This window comes from Corella eumyota, chromosome 5 (genome assembly GCF_963082875.1).
Source record: "Corella eumyota chromosome 5, kaCorEumy4.1, whole genome shotgun sequence".
Lineage (NCBI taxonomy): Eukaryota > Metazoa > Chordata > Ascidiacea > Phlebobranchia > Corellidae > Corella > Corella eumyota.
This window is the reverse complement of record NC_137494.1, coordinates 9372350-9385273: the sequence shown is the minus strand read 5'-3', so window position 1 is coordinate 9385273 and position 12924 is coordinate 9372350. Positions and strand designations below refer to the sequence as shown.

Genomic DNA, 12924 nt, shown 5'->3' with positions numbered 1-12924 from the left:
CTGATGCAAATTTGTGGACGGTTAAATGTAAATTTTTTGCGATAATAACTATAAAATATTGATACGACTTATTATACAAAAGACATACAGACAAATCGTAATTATACGCATAGAGATGAAGACGTTGTGCTATTATTAAGCAGTTTGCTTCTACGAATTTAACGAACATCGAGTTCCGTAGTGTAGTGGTTATCACGTCTGCTTCACACGCAGAAGGTCATGAGTTCAATCCCCATCGGAACTATAATTTAGAAAAATTAAAAATTTTTGACTTAAATAAAATTGAGAATGATTAAAATGATTAAATTTTGCTCGTTAAACTGGCAGATCACTTGATACAGCACAAGTGTAAGAGATAGATGGGCCTAGGCTACAAAGACTTCTATAAAGTATCTCGACTCGGCAAAGGTGTAAGCACGTAAATAAAGTGTAAACACAACCAGAAATAGATAACAATTTTAAACTAAACATTATAACGGTGGATTCGTTACTGTATTTGGTTACAATACCTTAGTAGTTTCAACAATATTTTTGTGAGGAAACTAGTACCTGAAAAGTTAATATAGATTGGCGTTATTATTACAGCAAGGGTGTGTCGTGGGGGTCTAGCTCACATGGTAGAGCGCGCGCTTAGCATACGCGAGGTACCTGGTTCGATGCCCGGATCCTCAATCTTTTATTAAAAAAGATCTAATATTTTTATGTATTTTTATTTTGTACAGTAAAAAATTGAAATACCTTGTTAAGTGTACTGAATGTGTTTATAACGTTAATCTTTATCATTTTCCAGTTAGTTAGGTTTCTCACACAAATGATTGTAGACACTACTAAGATACTGTCATTAAATACCGTAAAAAATCAGCTATCTTGTTATTTACGTTAAAGTTGTTATCAATTTCTAGTCACGTGTTTACACCTGTTGCCATGTTGAGTGGTTTTTTAAAAATTTTTGTAGCATAGAACGTTATTTTTATTACGTGATCTGTCCGATTAACTTGATTGAAATGCAACCGATGCAAATTTGTGGACGGTTAAATGTAAATTTTTTGCGATAATAACTATAAAATATTGATACGACTTATTATACAAAAGACATACAGACAAATCGTAATTATACGCATAGAGATGAAGACGTTGTGGTATTATTAAGCAGTTTGCTTCTACGAATTTAACGAACATCGAGTTCCGTAGTGTAGTGGTTATCACGTCTGCTTCACACGCAGAAGGTAATGAGTTCAATCCCCATCGGAACTATAATTTAGAAAAATTAAAAATTTTTGACTTAAATAAAATTGAGAATGATTAAAATGATTAAATTTTGCTCGTTAAACTGGCAGATCACTTGATACAGCACAAGTGTAAGAGATAGATGGGCCTAGGCTACAAAGACTTCTATAAAGTAACTCGACTCGGCAAAGGTGTAAGCACGTAAATAAGGTGTAAACACAACCAGAAATAGATAACAATTTTAAACTAAACATTATAACGGTGGATTCGTTACTGTATTTGGTTACAATACCTTAGTAGTTTCAACAATATTTTTGTGAGGAAACTAGTACCTGAAAAGTTAATATAGATTGGCGTTATTATTACAGCAAGGGTGTGTCGTGGGGGTCTAGCTCACATGGTAGAGCGCGCGCTTAGCATACGCGAGGTACCTGGATCGATGCCCGGATCCTCAATCTTTTATTAAAAAAGATCTAATATTTTTATGTATTTTTATTTTGTACAGTAAAAAATTGAAATACCTTGTTAAGTGTACTGAATGTGTTTATAACGTTAATCTTTATCATTTTCCAGTTAGTTAGGTTTCTCACACAAATGATTGTAGACACTACTGAGATACTGTCATTAAATACCGTAAAAAATCAGCTATCTTGTTATTTACGTTAAAGTTGTTATCAATTTCTAGTCACGTGTTTACACCTGTTGCCATGTTGAGTGGTTTTTTAAAAGTTTTTGTAGCATAGAACGTTATTTTTATTACGTGATCTGTCGGCTTAACTTGATTGAAATGCAACCGATGCAAATTTGTGGACGGTTAAATGTAAATTTTTTGCGATAATAACTATAAAATATTGATACGACTTATTATACAAAAGACATACAGACAAATCGTAATTATACGCATAGAGATGAAGACGTTGTGCTATTATTAAGCAGTTTGCTTCTACGAATTTAACGAACATCGAGTTCCGTAGTGTAGTAGATATCACGTCTGCTTTACACGCAGAAGGTCATGGGTTCAAACCCCATCGGAACTACATTTTAGAAAAATTAAAATTTTTTGACTTAAATAAAATTGAAAATGATTAAAATGATTAAATATTGCTCGTTAAACTGGCAAATCACTTGATACAGCACAAGTGTAAGAGATAGATGGGCCTAGGCTACAAAGACTTCTATAAAGTAATTCGACTCGGCAAAGGTGTAAGCACGTGAATAAGGTGTAAACACAACCAGAAATAGATAACAATTTTAAACTAAACATTATAATGGTGGATTCGTTACTGTATTTGGTTACAATACCTTAGTAGTTTCAACAATATTTTTGTGAGGAAACTAGTACCTGAAAAGTTAATATAGATTGGCGTTATCATTACAGCAAGGGTGTGTCGTGAGGGTCTAGCTTACATGGTAGAGCGCGCGCTTAGCATACGCGAGGTACCGGGATCGATTCCCGGATCCTCCATCTTTTATTAAAAAATATCTAATATTTTTATGTATTTTTATTTTGTACAGTAAAAAATTGAAATACCTTGTTAAGTGTACTGAATGTGTTTATAACGTTAATCTTTATCATTTTCCAGTTATTTAGGTTTCTCACACAAATGATTGTAGACACTACTGAGATACTGTCATTAAATACCGTAAAAAATCAGCTATCTTGTTGTTTACGTTAAAGTTGTTATCTATTTCTAGTTACGTGTTTACACATGTTGCCATGTTGAGTGGTTTTTTAAAAGTTTTTGTAGCATAGAACGTTATCTTTATTACGTGATCTGTCGGCTTAACTTGATTGAAATGCAACCGATGCAAATTTGTGGACGGTTAAATGTAAATTTTTTGCGATAATAACTATAAAATATTGATACGACTTATTATACAAAAGACATACAGACAAATCGTAATTATACGCATAGAGATGAAGACGTTGTGATATTATTAACCGGTTTGCTTCTACGAATTTAACGAACATCGAGTTCCGTAGTGTTGTGGTTATCACGTCTGCTTTACACGCAGAAGGTCATGGGTTCAAACCCCATCGGAACTATATTTTAGAAAAATTAAAAATTTTTGACGTAAACAAAATTGAGGTTTTTTTTATTTCTTTTTGTTTTTTTTTCTCATTTTTTTAGACCCCCACGACAATACCGATCCATGATCCACGAATTCGATCCCCGACCTTTCTAATGTGACATAGACCATCCATGTTACCATGTTTTGGATCTTAAAATTTAGAAATAATACGGCACTACACCAAGTATTTGCTTTGTTAGGTCGGCTTTTAAGGTTAATTACGGTCCTAATGTAATAATCTTTTTAAAGTTATATAAAACTGATATTGTAATAAATTAAAATATATAAAAGTAATTCGTTTTATATATTATTTTATAAAAATTTAAATTTATTAAACAATTTATGAATAATTAATCTTTTATATATTTAAATAAATTAACAGATCTTTTTCAGATCTTTAGTCTGACTCTCTCCTTTGTGTTATCGAAGCTGATGTTTTTTAACTAAATCTAGCGTTTTTGTATTTCCTTTTCTTTCTAATGCCAAGGACAATAAAGTTGTGTAAACCACCTAAATATTGATGTTAAAATTAAAAACGAAACGTGCCCCACCCGGGATTGAACCAGGGACCTTCAGATCTTCAGTCTGACGCTCTCCCAACTGAGCTATCGAGGCTCCCGTAAAAAAACATTGTCTCGCCTTCTTAATTAATTCTCTTTTTGGATAAAAAAAAATTCTTATATCAACTTCTATCGACTAAGCCATGCGTTGTTTGTGTGGAAGGATATTAAACAAAAGAATGGCCAGTACGGGGATCGAACCCGCGACATTCGCGTTATTAGCACGACGCTCTAACCAGCTGAGCTAAACGGCCAGATACTTTATAGCTTATTAACAAATTGTCAATAATTCGGAATGATTCCATTATTATGGACTAAAAGACAATTCCATCTGCTTTTTTTTTTATTTTATTTTGGTTTTTCGCGCATTGATAAAAGTAAATATTAAATACGATATACAATTAATTTTACAACAATGCGACGGGAAAAAATGACAAAATCAATTTAATGATTTAAAACATGTCAAAAGTATTAATGTTTACATAAAGATTTTAATTATTTTATGGCATGGTCACCAAACCCAGTATAAATTATAATATTAATAAATGCGATATATAAAATACATTTTACAAAATATACACAAAAAAAAATAAAACTATACCAAAGGAGTGACGAAATAACAAAATAAAATTGTACGAAAAAAAAAGAAAGTTACGACACATTTGATTTATAATAGTAGAGCACTCACTGTCGATGGTAGTTACAGTGTAAAAAATAACTTAAAGAAAATAATAATTACAATTAATATAACCCAGTATGGCTCTAGTAGGAAAGCACGAACTGGTCACGATAAATTGCATGTGATAAAGGGACTAACCGAAATAAACCTACCTAAAAAAAGAACGTCCCAGAATGGCCTTTCACAACGTATATCACATACAACGCACAAAAATATTAAACAACCCACCAACTAGTGGGGGTTCACGTATATAGAGTAAATGAATATAAATGTTTAAAACTAGTTAATAATAGAAAAGAAAGAGGAAACTTGATAAATTAAAATATATACTAACCTTTTCACTAAATTTGTAATTGCATTATTGGCTTAGTCGATAGAAGTTGATATAAGAATTTTTTTTATCCAAAAAGAGAATTAATTAAGAAGGCGAGACAAAGTTTTTTTACGGGAGCCTCGATAGCTCAGTTGGGAGAGCGTCACACTGAAGATCTGAAGGTCCCTGGTTCAATCCCGGGTCGGGGCATGTTTTGTTTTTACTTTTAACATCAATATTTAAGCGATTTACACAACTTTATTGTCCTTGGCAATAGAAAGAAAAAGAAATACTAAAACGCTAGATTTTGTTAAAAAACATCAGCTTCGATAACATGAGGAAGAGAGTCAGACTAAAGATCTGAAAAAGATCTGTTAATTTATTTAAATACATGAAAGATTAATTATTCATAAATTGTTTATTAAATTTAAATTTTTATAAAATAATATATAAAACGAATAACTTTTATATATTTTAACTTATTAGAATATATCAGTTTTATATAACTTTAAAAAGAATATTACATTAGGAACGTAATTAACCTTAAAAGCCGACCTAACAAAGCAAATACTTGGTGTAGTGCCGTATTATTTCTAAATTTTAAGATCCAAAACATGGTAACATGGATGGTCTATGTCACATTAGAAAGGTCGGGGATCGAATTCGTGGATCATGGATCGGTATTGTCGTGGGGGTCTAAAAAAATGAGAAAAAAAAACAAAAAGAAATAAAAAAACCTCAATTTTATTTACGTCAAAAATTTTTAATTTTTCTAAAATATAGTTCCGATGGGGTTTGAACCCATGACCTTCTGCGTGTGAAGCAGACGTGATAACCACTACACTACGGAACTCGATGTTCATTAAATTCGTAGAAGCAAACTGGTTAATAATATCACAACGTCTTCATCTCTATGCGTATAATTACGATTTGTCTGCATGTTATTTGTATAATAAAGCGTATCAATATTTTATAGTTATTATCGCGAAAAATTTACATTTAACCGTCCACAAATTTGCATCAGTTGCATTTCAATCAAGTTAAGCCGACAGATCACGTAATAAAGATAACGTTCTATGCTACAAAATCTTTTAAAAAAACACTCAACATGGCAACAGGTGTAAACACGTGACTAGAAATAGATAACAACTTTAACGTAAACAACAAGATAGCTGATTTGTTATGGTATTTAATGACAGTATCTTAGTAGTGTCTACAATCATTTGTGTGAGAAACCTAATTAACTGGAAAATGATAAAGATTAACGTTATAAACACATTCAGTACACTTAACAAGGTATTTCAATTTTTTACTGTACAAAATAAAAATACATAAAAATATTAGATATTTTTTAATAAAAGATGGAGGATCCGGGAATCGATCCCGGTACCTCGCGTATGCTAAGCGCGCGCTCTACCATGTGAGCTAGACTCCCACGACACACCCTTGCTGTAATGATAACGCCAATCTATATTAACTTTTCAGGTACTAGTTTCCTCACAAAAATATTGTTGAAATTACTAAGGTATTGTAACCAAATACAGTAACGAATCCACCGTTATAATGTTTAGTTTAAAATTGTTATCTATTTCTGGTTGTGTTTACACCTTATTTACGTGCTTTTTGTAGCATAGAAACGTTTTTGTAGCATAGAACGTTATTTTTATTACGTGATCTGTCGGCTTAACTTGATTGAAATGCAACTGATGCAAATTTGTGGACGGTTAAATGTAAATTTTTTGCGATAATAACTATAAAATATTGATACGACTTATTATACAAAAGACATACAGACAAATCGTAATTATACGCATAGAGATGAAGACGTTGTGCTATTATTAAGCAGTTTGCTTCTACGAATTTAACGAACATCGAGTTCCGTAGTGTAGTGGTTATCACGTCTGCTTCACACGCAGAAGGTCATGAGTTCAATCCCCATCGGAACTATAATTTAGAAAAATTAAAAAATTTTGACTTAAATAAAATTGAGAATGATTAAAATGATTAAATTTTGCTCGTTAAACTGGCAGATCACTTGATACAGCACAACTGTAAGAGATAGATGGGCCTAGGCTACAAAGACTTCTATAAAGTATCTCGACTCGGCAAAGGTGTAAGCACGTAAATAAAGTGTAAACACAACCAGAAATAGATAACAATTTTAAACTAAACATTATAACGGTGGATTCGTTACTGTATTTGGTTACAATACCTTAGTAGTTTCAACAATATTTTTGTGAGGAAACTAGTACCTGAAAAGTTAATATAGATTGGCGTTATTATTACAGCAAGGGTGTGTCGTGGGGGTCTAGCTCACATGGTAGAGCGCGCGCTTAGCATACGCGAGGTACCTGGATCGATGCCCGGATCCTCAATCTTTTATTAAAAAAGATCTAATATTTTTATGTATTTTTATTTTGTACAGTAAAAAATTGAAATACCTTGTTAAGTGTACTGAATGTGTTTATAACGTTAATCTTTATCATTTTCCAGTTAGTTAGGTTTCTCACACAAATGATTGTAGACACTACTAAGATACTGTCATTAAATACCGTAAAAAATCAGCTATCTTGTTATTTACGTTAAAGTTGTTATCAATTTCTAGTCACGTGTTTACACCTGTTGCCATGTTGAGTGGTTTTTTAAAAATTTTTGTAGCATAGAACGTTATTTTTATTACGTGATCTGTCCGCTTAACTTGATTGAAATGCAACCGATGCAAATTTGTGGACGGTTAAATGTAAATTTTTTGCGATAATAACTATAAAATATTGATACGACTTATTATACAAAAGACATACAGACAAATCGTAATTATACGCATAGAGATGAAGACGTTGTGGTATTATTAAGCAGTTTGCTTCTACGAATTTAACGAACATCGAGTTCCGTAGTGTAGTGGTTATCACGTCTGCTTCACACGCAGAAGGTAATGAGTTCAATCCCCATCGGAACTATAATTTAGAAAAATTAAAAATTTTTGACTTAAATAAAATTGAGAATGATTAAAATGATTAAATTTTGCTCGTTAAACTGGCAGATCACTTGATACAGCACAAGTGTAAGAGATAGATGGGCCTAGGCTACAAAGACTTCTATAAAGTAACTCGACTCGGCAAAGGTGTAAGCACGTAAATAAGGTGTAAACACAACCAGAAATAGATAACAATTTTAAACTAAACATTATAACGGTGGATTCGTTACTGTATTTGGTTACAATACCTTAGTAGTTTCAACAATATTTTTGTGAGGAAACTAGTACCTGAAAAGTTAATATAGATTGGCGTTATTATTACAGCAAGGGTGTGTCGTGGGGGTCTAGCTCACATGGTAGAGCGCGCGCTTAGCATACGCGAGGTACCTGGATCGATGCCCGGATCCTCAATCTTTTATTAAAAAAGATCTAATATTTTTATGTATTTTTATTTTGTACAGTAAAAAATTGAAATACCTTGTTAAGTGTACTGAATGTGTTTATAACGTTAATCTTTATCATTTTCCAGTTAGTTAGGTTTCTCACACAAATGATTGTAGACACTACTGAGATACTGTCATTAAATACCGTAAAAAATCAGCTATCTTGTTATTTACGTTAAAGTTGTTATCAATTTCTAGTCACGTGTTTACACCTGTTGCCATGTTGAGTGGTTTTTTAAAAGTTTTTGTAGCATAGAACGTTATTTTTATTACGTGATCTGTCGGCTTAACTTGATTGAAATGCAACCGATGCAAATTTGTGGACGGTTAAATGTAAATTTTTTGCGATAATAACTATAAAATATTGATACGACTTATTATACAAAAGACATACAGACAAATCGTAATTATACGCATAGAGATGAAGACGTTGTGCTATTATTAAGCAGTTTGCTTCTACGAATTTAACGAACATCGAGTTCCGTAGTGTAGTAGATATCACGTCTGCTTTACACGCAGAAGGTCATGGGTTCAAACCCCATCGGAACTACATTTTAGAAAAATTAAAATTTTTTGACTTAAATAAAATTGAAAATGATTAAAATGATTAAATATTGCTCGTTAAACTGGCAAATCACTTGATACAGCACAAGTGTAAGAGATAGATGGGCCTAGGCTACAAAGACTTCTATAAAGTAATTCGACTCGGCAAAGGTGTAAGCACGTGAATAAGGTGTAAACACAACCAGAAATAGATAACAATTTTAAACTAAACATTATAATGGTGGATTCGTTACTGTATTTGGTTACAATACCTTAGTAGTTTCAACAATATTTTTGTGAGGAAACTAGTACCTGAAAAGTTAATATAGATTGGCGTTATCATTACAGCAAGGGTGTGTCGTGAGGGTCTAGCTTACATGGTAGAGCGCGCGCTTAGCATACGCGAGGTACCGGGATCGATTCCCGGATCCTCCATCTTTTATTAAAAAATATCTAATATTTTTATGTATTTTTATTTTGTACAGTAAAAAATTGAAATACCTTGTTAAGTGTACTGAATGTGTTTATAACGTTAATCTTTATCATTTTCCAGTTAGTTAGGTTTCTCACACAAATGATTGTAGACACTACTAAGATACTGTCATTAAATACCGTAAAAAATCAGCTATCTTGTTATTTACGTTAAAGTTGTTATCAATTTCTAGTCACGTGTTTACACCTGTTGCCATGTTGAGTGGTTTTTTAAAAATTTTTGTAGCATAGAACGTTATTTTTATTACGTGATCTGTCCGCTTAACTTGATTGAAATGCAACCGATGCAAATTTGTGGACGGTTAAATGTAAATTTTTTGCGATAATAACTATAAAATATTGATAAGACTTATTATACAAAAGACATACAGACAAATCGTAATTATACGCATAGAGATGAAGACGTTGTGGTATTATTAAGCAGTTTGCTTCTACGAATTTAACGAACATCGAGTTCCGTAGTGTAGTGGTTATCACGTCTGCTTCACACGCAGAAGGTAATGAGTTCAATCCCCATCGGAACTATAATTTAGAAAAATTAAAAATTTTTGACTTAAATAAAATTGAGAATGATTAAAATGATTAAATTTTGCTCGTTAAACTGGCAGATCACTTGATACAGCACAAGTGTAAGAGATAGATGGGCCTAGGCTACAAAGACTTCTATAAAGTAACTCGACTCGGCAAAGGTGTAAGCACGTAAATAAGGTGTAAACACAACCAGAAATAGATAACAATTTTAAACTAAACATTATAACGGTGGATTCGTTACTGTATTTGGTTACAATACCTTAGTAGTTTCAACAATATTTTTGTGAGGAAACTAGTACCTGAAAAGTTAATATAGATTGGCGTTATTATTACAGCAAGGGTGTGTCGTGGGGGTCTAGCTCACATGGTAGAGCGCGCGCTTAGCATACGCGAGGTACCTGGATCGATGCCCGGATCCTCAATCTTTTATTAAAAAAGATCTAATATTTTTATGTATTTTTATTTTGTACAGTAAAAAATTGAAATACCTTGTTAAGTGTACTGAATGTGTTTATAACGTTAATCTTTATCATTTTCCAGTTAGTTAGGTTTCTCACACAAATGATTGTAGACACTACTGAGATACTGTCATTAAATACCGTAAAAAATCAGCTATCTTGTTATTTACGTTAAAGTTGTTATCAATTTCTAGTCACGTGTTTACACCTGTTGCCATGTTGAGTGGTTTTTTAAAAGTTTTTGTAGCATAGAACGTTATTTTTATTACGTGATCTGTCGGCTTAACTTGATTGAAATGCAACCGATGCAAATTTGTGGACGGTTAAATGTAAATTTTTTGCGATAATAACTATAAAATATTGATACGACTTATTATACAAAAGACATACAGACAAATCGTAATTATACGCATAGAGATGAAGACGTTGTGCTATTATTAAGCAGTTTGCTTCTACGAATTTAACGAACATCGAGTTCCGTAGTGTAGTAGATATCACGTCTGCTTTACACGCAGAAGGTCATGGGTTCAAACCCCATCGGAACTACATTTTAGAAAAATTAAAATTTTTTGACTTAAATAAAATTGAAAATGATTAAAATGATTAAATATTGCTCGTTAAACTGGCAAATCACTTGATACAGCACAAGTGTAAGAGATAGATGGGCCTAGGCTACAAAGACTTCTATAAAGTAATTCGACTCGGCAAAGGTGTAAGCACGTGAATAAGGTGTAAACACAACCAGAAATAGATAACAATTTTAAACTAAACATTATAATGGTGGATTCGTTACTGTATTTGGTTACAATACCTTAGTAGTTTCAACAATATTTTTGTGAGGAAACTAGTACCTGAAAAGTTAATATAGATTGGCGTTATCATTACAGCAAGGGTGTGTCGTGAGGGTCTAGCTTACATGGTAGAGCGCGCGCTTAGCATACGCGAGGTACCGGGATCGATTCCCGGATCCTCCATCTTTTATTAAAAAATATCTAATATTTTTATGTATTTTTATTTTGTACAGTAAAAAATTGAAATACCTTGTTAAGTGTACTGAATGTGTTTATAACGTTAATCTTTATCATTTTCCAGTTATTTAGGTTTCTCACACAAATGATTGTAGACACTACTGAGATACTGTCATTAAATACCGTAAAAAATCAGCTATCTTGTTGTTTACGTTAAAGTTGTTATCTATTTCTAGTTACGTGTTTACACATGTTGCCATGTTGAGTGGTTTTTTAAAAGTTTTTGTAGCATAGAACGTTATCTTTATTACGTGATCTGTCGGCTTAACTTGATTGAAATGCAACCGATGCAAATTTGTGGACGGTTAAATGTAAATTTTTTGCGATAATAACTATAAAATATTGATACGACTTATTATACAAAAGACATACAGACAAATCGTAATTATACGCATAGAGATGAAGACGTTGTGATATTATTAACCGGTTTGCTTCTACGAATTTAACGAACATCGAGTTCCGTAGTGTTGTGGTTATCACGTCTGCTTTACACGCAGAAGGTCATGGGTTCAAACCCCATCGGAACTATATTTTAGAAAAATTAAAAATTTTTGACGTAAACAAAATTGAGGTTTTTTTTATTTCTTTTTGTTTTTTTTTCTCATTTTTTTAGACCCCCACGACAATACCGATCCATGATCCACGAATTCGATCCCCGACCTTTCTAATGTGACATAGACCATCCATGTTACCATGTTTTGGATCTTAAAATTTAGAAATAATACGGCACTACACCAAGTATTTGCTTTGTTAGGTCGGCTTTTAAGGTTAATTACGGTCCTAATGTAATAATCTTTTTAAAGTTATATAAAACTGATATTGTAATAAATTAAAATATATAAAAGTAATTCGTTTTATATATTATTTTATAAAAATTTAAATTTATTAAACAATTTATGAATAATTAATCTTTTATATATTTAAATAAATTAACAGATCTTTTTCAGATCTTTAGTCTGACTCTCTCCTTTGTGTTATCGAAGCTGATGTTTTTTAACTAAATCTAGCGTTTTTGTATTTCCTTTTCTTTCTAATGCCAAGGACAATAAAGTTGTGTAAACCACCTAAATATTGATGTTAAAATTAAAAACGAAACGTGCCCCACCCGGGATTGAACCAGGGACCTTCAGATCTTCAGTCTGACGCTCTCCCAACTGAGCTATCGAGGCTCCCGTAAAAAAACATTGTCTCGCCTTCTTAATTAATTCTCTTTTTGGATAAAAAAAAATTCTTATATCAACTTCTATCGACTAAGCCATGCGTTGTTTGTGTGGAAGGATATTAAACAAAAGAATGGCCAGTACGGGGATCGAACCCGCGACATTCGCGTTATTAGCACGACGCTCTAACCAGCTGAGCTAAACGGCCAGATACTTTATAGCTTATTAACAAATTGTCAATAATTCGGAATGATTCCATTATTATGGACTAAAAGACAATTCCATCTGCTTTTTTTTTTATTTTATTTTGGTTTTTCGCGCATTGATAAAAGTAAATATTAAATACGATATACAATTAATTTTACAACAATGCGACGGGAAAAAATGACAAAATCAATTTAATGATTTAAAACATGTCAAAAGTATTAATGTTTACATAAAGA

The 12924-nt window shown here is 32.2% G+C and overlaps 15 non-coding genes across 15 annotated transcripts; 11 read left to right on the top strand and 4 right to left on the bottom strand.

The window, feature by feature from the left end:
• Positions 1-171: 171 nt before the first annotated feature.
• On the top strand, positions 172-244 carry Trnav-cac (transfer RNA valine (anticodon CAC)). The gene has a single exon. It is a non-coding gene; the product is annotated as a tRNA-Val (tRNA).
• Positions 245-1181: 937 nt separating this feature from the next.
• Trnav-cac (transfer RNA valine (anticodon CAC)) lies at positions 1182-1254 on the top strand. Its single transcript has one exon. It is a non-coding gene; the product is annotated as a tRNA-Val (tRNA).
• A 937-nt stretch (positions 1255-2191) lies between these two features.
• On the top strand, positions 2192-2264 carry Trnav-uac (transfer RNA valine (anticodon UAC)). Its single transcript has one exon. It is a non-coding gene; the product is annotated as a tRNA-Val (tRNA).
• Positions 2265-3201: 937 nt separating this feature from the next.
• Trnav-uac (transfer RNA valine (anticodon UAC)) lies at positions 3202-3274 on the top strand. Its single transcript has one exon. It is a non-coding gene; the product is annotated as a tRNA-Val (tRNA).
• A 569-nt stretch (positions 3275-3843) lies between these two features.
• On the bottom strand, positions 3844-3915 carry Trnaf-gaa (transfer RNA phenylalanine (anticodon GAA)). Its single transcript has one exon. It is a non-coding gene; the product is annotated as a tRNA-Phe (tRNA).
• A 125-nt stretch (positions 3916-4040) lies between these two features.
• Trnai-aau (transfer RNA isoleucine (anticodon AAU)) lies at positions 4041-4114 on the bottom strand. Its single transcript has one exon. It is a non-coding gene; the product is annotated as a tRNA-Ile (tRNA).
• Positions 4115-4989: 875 nt separating this feature from the next.
• Trnaf-gaa (transfer RNA phenylalanine (anticodon GAA)) lies at positions 4990-5062 on the top strand. The gene has a single exon. It is a non-coding gene; the product is annotated as a tRNA-Phe (tRNA).
• Positions 5063-5632: 570 nt separating this feature from the next.
• On the bottom strand, positions 5633-5705 carry Trnav-cac (transfer RNA valine (anticodon CAC)). Its single transcript has one exon. It is a non-coding gene; the product is annotated as a tRNA-Val (tRNA).
• A 1021-nt stretch (positions 5706-6726) lies between these two features.
• Positions 6727-6799, top strand: Trnav-cac (transfer RNA valine (anticodon CAC)). The gene has a single exon. It is a non-coding gene; the product is annotated as a tRNA-Val (tRNA).
• Positions 6800-7736: 937 nt separating this feature from the next.
• On the top strand, positions 7737-7809 carry Trnav-cac (transfer RNA valine (anticodon CAC)). The gene has a single exon. It is a non-coding gene; the product is annotated as a tRNA-Val (tRNA).
• A 937-nt stretch (positions 7810-8746) lies between these two features.
• Trnav-uac (transfer RNA valine (anticodon UAC)) lies at positions 8747-8819 on the top strand. The gene has a single exon. It is a non-coding gene; the product is annotated as a tRNA-Val (tRNA).
• A 937-nt stretch (positions 8820-9756) lies between these two features.
• Trnav-cac (transfer RNA valine (anticodon CAC)) lies at positions 9757-9829 on the top strand. Its single transcript has one exon. It is a non-coding gene; the product is annotated as a tRNA-Val (tRNA).
• Positions 9830-10766: 937 nt separating this feature from the next.
• Trnav-uac (transfer RNA valine (anticodon UAC)) lies at positions 10767-10839 on the top strand. The gene has a single exon. It is a non-coding gene; the product is annotated as a tRNA-Val (tRNA).
• Positions 10840-11776: 937 nt separating this feature from the next.
• Trnav-uac (transfer RNA valine (anticodon UAC)) lies at positions 11777-11849 on the top strand. Its single transcript has one exon. It is a non-coding gene; the product is annotated as a tRNA-Val (tRNA).
• Positions 11850-12418: 569 nt separating this feature from the next.
• Trnaf-gaa (transfer RNA phenylalanine (anticodon GAA)) lies at positions 12419-12490 on the bottom strand. The gene has a single exon. It is a non-coding gene; the product is annotated as a tRNA-Phe (tRNA).
• Between the last annotated feature and the right edge of the window lie 434 nt (positions 12491-12924).